Source organism: Magnolia sinica, chromosome 2 (assembly GCF_029962835.1).
Source record: "Magnolia sinica isolate HGM2019 chromosome 2, MsV1, whole genome shotgun sequence".
NCBI classification, from domain to species: domain Eukaryota; kingdom Viridiplantae; phylum Streptophyta; class Magnoliopsida; order Magnoliales; family Magnoliaceae; genus Magnolia; species Magnolia sinica.
The window spans coordinates 57876313-57882960 of NC_080574.1; positions in this window are offsets into that span (position 1 = coordinate 57876313).

Consider the following 6648-nt stretch of genomic DNA (forward strand, 5'->3'; position numbering starts at 1 on the left):
TTATTAGGCTAAATTTTTCATGTTTTGATGATGGGCCAAGTGAGGCCTGCCAATTGATGGTATGGATCTCACTTTGGACCCCAGGTGTGGCCGATGGCCCACCTTGATCCTCATGATCATTCCATAATGGGGCAATTCTCCATGGATCCCATCATGATATTTATTCTCCTTTCATGAATAGGGTCATCTAGACCTTACATCTTGGTGGAGAAAGGATCTCCACCGTTGATTTTTGATTTGATGGGCCCACGTGTAATGGTACCCACTTGATGTATAATTGATTGCAAAGGAGGGCCCATAGTGTCGGGGTCCCTCCATCACATGTGCCCCTCTTTCTTTCTCTCCCTCTCTCTCTCTCTCTCTTTTTTGTTGGTTCTGTGTATGATGATGTGGTTGTGTGGCCCACTTAGATGGACCCCACCATGAAGTATGTATTTGATCCAAGCCATTTATAGGTAGGGCCCTCTTTATAAGTGTTGTATATACACCATCCATCATTTGGTGGCCACCTGAGTAGGCCCATCTTCTAGGCTTGAAATGGCCAAACCATCCAGCGTCCCTGGATGCTAGACGTTAATGGAAGACACAAATATTTACCTTGGGTTCAAGGCTGTTTAGGTAGACCGCTTGGGTAGGCCCCACCTTGATGTTTTAACCCAATCCACAACGTCCATTCCTTTCCCCAGACCATTTTAGGTGTTGAGCCAAAAAATGGGGCCAATCCGACTTTCGGGCGGGCCATAGCATAGTAAACAGCATGCTTACCGTTGAAATACCCCCTGTCGTTTCTATACACCAAAATATATCGGATATTGAGCTTGTTTGGCTTGTCTTGAGCTATAGGAACCAGTGGATGAGGTGGATTTTTTCGATGCAGGCCCCACACATGAAAAATTGAGAAAATACGCGATTTCAAAAAAATAATATATGTAGTAGACGCTGCTGCTGCAAGAGGTGCATAGGTAGCGCCTGCGGCATTGGGCGGACGGATAACAGGATCTACGGTCTAGCCGTGGGCCCCACCATGATGTGTGTTCAACATCCACTCCATGCATTTAGTGGGCCCCTTCCTGAAGTGGGCCCCCCTCCAAAAATCAGCCATGTACATGGCTCAAGTGGCCCACATCATAGGAAATAGTGGTGATTGAACGGCCGTCATTGAACCCTTTTTGGGTATTACAAAAGCTTTGGGTCAATATGAAATTTATTTTTCCCCTGCCTCCAGGTCCGTGTGACGTTATCAATAGATTGGATGGAAAACAAATGCTATGGTGGGCCCCACGTGGGACCCACAATGATGTATGTGTTTTATTCCCACCATCCACGGACGATGGAACCCACCATGGGGTATGTGTTTTATACATGTCGTCCACCCATTCTATAGGGACAATGGGTCCCACTTCTGTTGACATCAGTAGGGTCTGTAGGACCCACCATGATGCATGTGTTGCATCCAAGCTGTCCAACCATTTGAAAGATCATTTTAAAGCTTGAGTTAAAAAATGAGACAGATCCTATATCAAGTGGACCACACAGCAAAAACAGTAGGGATTGAGTGTCTGCCATTGAAACCTTGTTGTAACATAAGTTTTGGATCATTCGGAAAATTGTTTTTTCCTCTTAATTCAGGACTATATGACCTCATGATCAGATTTTTTACTCTTAATTCAGGTCTGTGTGACCTTATGATCAGATTGGGTAGAAAATAAATGTTACGGTGGGCCTCAAAAGTTTTAAATGGTAAAATTCATTCTCACCATTGTTATTTGGAGTGTAGTCCAGTTGGTCTTTTGATATGATTCATATATATATATACATATATAATATACATATTGATGTACTTGTGGCCATCCATTGAGGCCCACCTTGGTATATATATGAGGCCCATGTGATTAGGCCCATCTTAATATATTTGTGGCCCATTGTTGAGGCCCACATTGATATATATGAGGCCCAAGTTATGAGGCCTTTTTGATGTATTAGGGGCTCTTGGGTCAAGGCCCAATGGGATGTACATAAGGCCCATTAAATGTGATTCCACCATGGTTTATGTGTTGATTTTTATGGGGGGCTATGCCTTGGGAGTAATGATGGTTTGACGTCCACATTGTAAGTACAATTTGGTTAAATGTCCGCATTGTAACTCTCCTTAGGGCCCATTGATAGGCCCATACTTGTTGATAATTCATCACTTTATAATATGCTTAGTATATGTAACGACCTTGGAATTTTTGTGCTTATCTTTCCTTAAGTAGTTGTTTTGGGGTAATTAGTGCTTTACTCGATTGCTTGTGAAATTCGCATCAATCACTTTAAATTGTATCTGCATGGCTCTAAACGTGTAGATTAGTGAGCGCTACGTTACTCTGAAATCTGGGATCCATCGCTAAATCCAGTTGTTCTGGGGAATTTTTGGAAGATCTGGATCGGACCTAGACCGTGCGTCGAAAGTCCGATAGCGATGATCTTAGGCTGTTGCGGTCACCGAGTTGGGCTTGATCTTCACCTCGAAAATCAAGTCGATCTGATGTTCTGGGTCGATTTGGTTGAGCTCGGAGTGAAGAGTGTGAGAACGGTTGGAATTTATTAAGCTTTTATTGAAATCTGAGTCGTGTCGCTTGCGCGACGATTTTAAGCATTCTGACCGTTGGATTCTGACCCAATTTTACCCTCTGATCAGGATAGTTGGCCCAGGCATATCCTAGTGCTTGTGGACCTGATCGAGTTTCCGTGACCGTTGAATTGAGTGTGGTCCGCCACGGCTGATCTGAAGAGCCGGTCGGTACGAAAACTCAGCCTGACCTAGATCCATGGTCAATGAGCTTAAGTCCGACCTTTCGTGGTTATATGCCCACCAGAAGTGCTTCGTTGGATCGAGAAGGGCGTGCTTTGGTTATAACCTAAGTATACCTTGACCCTGGGGTTATTTCCATCATTTTAAGGCCTATATATAGACCTTAAACCCTAGTTCTCATTTCCATACGAATTTTCTCTAACCCTAGCTTGGAAAGAGAGTGGAAAAGAGAGAGTTAGTGAGAGAGATTGGTTGGTGAATCATCTTGATTCTTCCTTGTTCTTCTTCACCTTTGAACCTTTACTTTGAATCGTTCCTCTGACGATTCTGAGTTCTTTTGGGGTAAGTTAACCTAACCCTAACCTGTGTTAGAGCTTAGATTAGACTTGGTGTTGTTGTGTCTCATTTCTATCCTTATTTTAGGGTATTCTAGCGCCGTTGACGAAGACAACTCGTCTAAATCAGTTCGGCGGATCTTTCTTCGCTTAAGGTGCGGACTTTAAGTGTATATGTTATGGTTTTCAAGGCTTTCAATCCCAGTTAGTGATTTATTCTTGTTATGGATGAGATTTCACATGTCAAATGTTATGTTTACATCGCTTTCCTGATATGCATGTGCTATATTGAGATTTGTGTATTCTAAGTGTATTTATAAAGTACCGTATACGTATAAAATACGCACTTGTGTTTGCCATGATTATTTGTCATGTATGTATGATAGATGCATGTATGACAACTCCTTGGTAAAAGGAATTGTCTAAGTGCATGTATTCCAACATACGCTATATATGTTGTTCCTTGTATGCTAAGTGTTTGTAGAAATGCATGAATGATCTAAGTGTAACTGATTACACTAATTGTGGGCGTTGAGAAGTGATTCTCAATACTCCTATTGATGCGCATGTTTTCCTTTATGCAGTTACATTCCAAGTTATTTAAATTCAAGCATCTCCTATGCTTACATTTATGTTAAGTTGGTATTCTTCAGATGTGTATGTACCATGATTTGAGCTGTTGATCTATTACCGCTTTACATTCCATATGAATATCTGTCGTAGTGTAGGATGTTTGGGACTATGCCTTAGTCCAGGAAATCGGTAATTGACCCTATATTCGTGGTTGAGATTGCTTTCGCCACATAGGACGTATTAGACGAACCCGAGTCGTATTAGAGTTGTCGGCAGTGGTCTGGCCACGCGGAGTGTTTGTGCACTCTATGTCGTTCAACTCAACGTGCGCTCGTGCTAGTTGAGTTCGTCAAATAACCCGATTGTCCGATGTATGTTAACCATGTATGGACGCTACTGCTTGAATCTAGGGTACCGAACTTACCAGTGGAATCCTAATAACCATGGTACCTGATCCGCTAAGACTCATGAGCCGGACATGGTGGTATGGGACACCGTGGTCGAGCTGTCGGCCTACGCTGGGGTGACGAGCCTCCCCGTAGTGACCAATGAGCAACTAAACTCGTGAGCCGATTATGGTGGTATGGGACACTATATTCGTGCTGTCGGCCTACATTGATTGGTGACGAGCCCTTTGTAGTGACCTCGAGCATACCTGGATACCGCAAGGAGGTGACGAGCCGATCTGTGGTAGTAAGGGCATGAAAGGCGTACATTGATTGGTGACGAGCCCTTTGCTACGACCTCAAATATAAAATCGTATGAGATGTCTAGGATTGACGACCCTAGTATGGATCACTGTTTGGATGGTGACATGAGGAAGGTATCTTAGCTTCCCAATCCTGTTGTGTGAAATGGACTAATAACAACTTGGTAATCATATCCATGCACCGCATTTGCATGTGCTTTGTAGATGTGGCGCACTTTGAGGCGATGTCATGCGTAACGTAAGATGAAGACGCTGAGGGTGTACGCGTGAGGGCACGCATCATACTGCATTCATACTTGCATTAACAAGAGTACTTAGGATTTATTTAAGTGTTCTGCTTTATCATTACTGTTTGATTGAACTGATAACATGTTAACCAGTGCCTTATTGTTCCACTGAGTTGATCACTCACTCCCACGTTTCGGGGCCGTGTTACACACCCACCGGACTGTCTTAGGCCCCGATGTTGCCAGATGTGGATGCGACGTCGAGGCAGAGCGGGAGCTGGATGACGACGAGGCCGCCTTCTCTTATATGCAGTTTTGAGACGGGTTCTAGCGAGCCTCGGTCAGCGGGATCTTCGGGATATTTTTTTTGGGATCTGAAATGATGTAACTTGATACTTAAATTTTGATAAATAACACTTTTACACGATCTGGTTGTATATGTAATTCAGGGATTTACACTTGTACACATTTTACTATAAGTCTTCCGCTTGCTTTATTCACTTGTCCCTAAATCATATCTGTGTTTTGGCTTAATCTATTCCATGTTTTATGCACTAATACAGTCAACATACATTCATCATTAAATATGTTGCATAAGTGATGTTTTGGAACTCGGGAGCTGAGTTATGCTCGACCCCCGAATTTCAGGGCGTTACAAGTTGGTATCAGAGCATGATCTGGATTAAACCGGACCTGGGTTATGGTCACACACTGCACGTTGTCGCCACTATAGTGTATTTGGGTGCGGGTCTATCATCGCTTTGTGTTTGTGCTCCGTAGTTTCTATCGGCGAAAGTTTCTTGAAAACCTTTACCGAGATCGAGTCTGTACTCTTACCTAATCACACACAGCGACCCGAAACCTTTCCTAGACCCTCTATTAATGAGTGTAGACGGTCAATCTTCCCTTTTTCCATCTTAAACCTTCCAGAAATCGCTGTTTGAATCAGATTTCTGTCAGAATGACCCGATAGACCTCAAACTACGCAAGGGGCCATTTGGGGCATTTCCAGTGGGACCCAGGGGGGAACCACATGTTTTGGACCAAGGGGGACCAGGAGGGCCTCGCCAAATCGGCGAGGCATCGCCGATATGTCTAGAGACCGGCGATGCCATCGCCGGTCGCCGGGCCAGGCGGGCTGGGCCGATGCTGGCCGATCGTTCATGGGGCTTGTGTGACCCACCCCTCCACGGTTTTCATTTTAAAACCTCTCCTTTTACCTATTTCCTTCACAAAACCCACCCCCAAGCTTTCCTTTTCTTCCAAAACCTCTCAAAACTCCTTCAAATCTCTCCCAAATCTTCATCTTCCTTCCATTTTCGTGCAAACCCATCACCCCATTCTCAAATCTTCCATTCCATTGCTGATTTCTTTTTTTTTCCTTCTCATTTGAGCCCTTTCATTCCCTATTTGGCTAATAGTTGTGTGGAAGCTTCACCATCTTCCTATTTCTCTCTTTCTCTCATTTCTCATGGCCCTCTTTGAGATTGTGACGGCCATCTTTTCCATTTCTTCCCTTCTTTCCTTGATGGGGAAGAAGAGAGCGCCCGTGGATGAAGCCGGGCCGAGCCGCCCAACCCGTGCACGGAGGTCGAGAGGTGCCGCCGCTAGCACGTCCGCCACGCACGAGTTCCAAATGAAGCGGGACCTCGATCCTCGAGCTCCTGTCAGTAGGACCTTGTTGGCGGAATTGTCGCATGGAGTCTATGAGGGGCGTAGAGTCCTTTTTGAGGCTCATGTTGATCCGCGGCTCTTTGGTGAGTTCTTCTTGTTGGAGCGCCTAGAAGGGGCTGGTTGGGGTCCCTTGTTCGAAGGCGAGTATCGCGCGAATGCTAGCACTGTTCGGGCCTTCTATGCCAATATTCTGGAGCCTTCGCTGGATCCTCTGCAGTTCAAGATTCCCTGTGGTAGCGGTCGAGTTGGAATTGTCAATGTTGCTTTGATATCCCGACTCTTGAAGGTGCCACTTGGGGAAGTGCATGCCAGCGAGAAGAATGTGGACAGTGTGCG